This window comes from Gavialis gangeticus, unplaced genomic scaffold, assembly GCF_001723915.1.
Source record: "Gavialis gangeticus isolate Ggan-Ray unplaced genomic scaffold, GavGan_comp1, whole genome shotgun sequence".
Taxonomy (NCBI): Eukaryota; Metazoa; Chordata; order Crocodylia; family Gavialidae; genus Gavialis; species Gavialis gangeticus.
The window spans coordinates 178,919,185-178,919,547 of record NW_017728992.1 but is presented as its reverse complement, the minus strand read 5'-3'; positions in this window follow the sequence as shown (position 1 = coordinate 178,919,547).

Sequence of the window (363 nt, the reverse complement as noted above, 5' to 3'; positions counted from 1 at the left end):
CTCCAAGATGAACATGGGTCGGCAGTGTGGGGATGCAGTAGTCAGGAAGGCCAACCGTACCTTATCCTGCATCCACAGATGTATCTCAGGCAGGTCCAAGGTGATCCTCCCCCTCTATGTGACACTGGTCAGGTCGCAGCTGAAGTACTGCGTCCAGTTCTGGGCGCCGCACTTCAAGAGGGATGTGGACAACATGGAGAGGGTCCAGAAGAGGGCCACTCGCATGGTCAGGCCCTACGAGGACAGACTACGGGACCTGAACGTGTTCACCCTCTGCAGGAGAAGGCTGAGGGGGGATCTAGTGGCCTGTTACAAACTAGTCAGAGGGGACCAGCGGGCACTGGGGAAGTCCCTGTTCCCCCG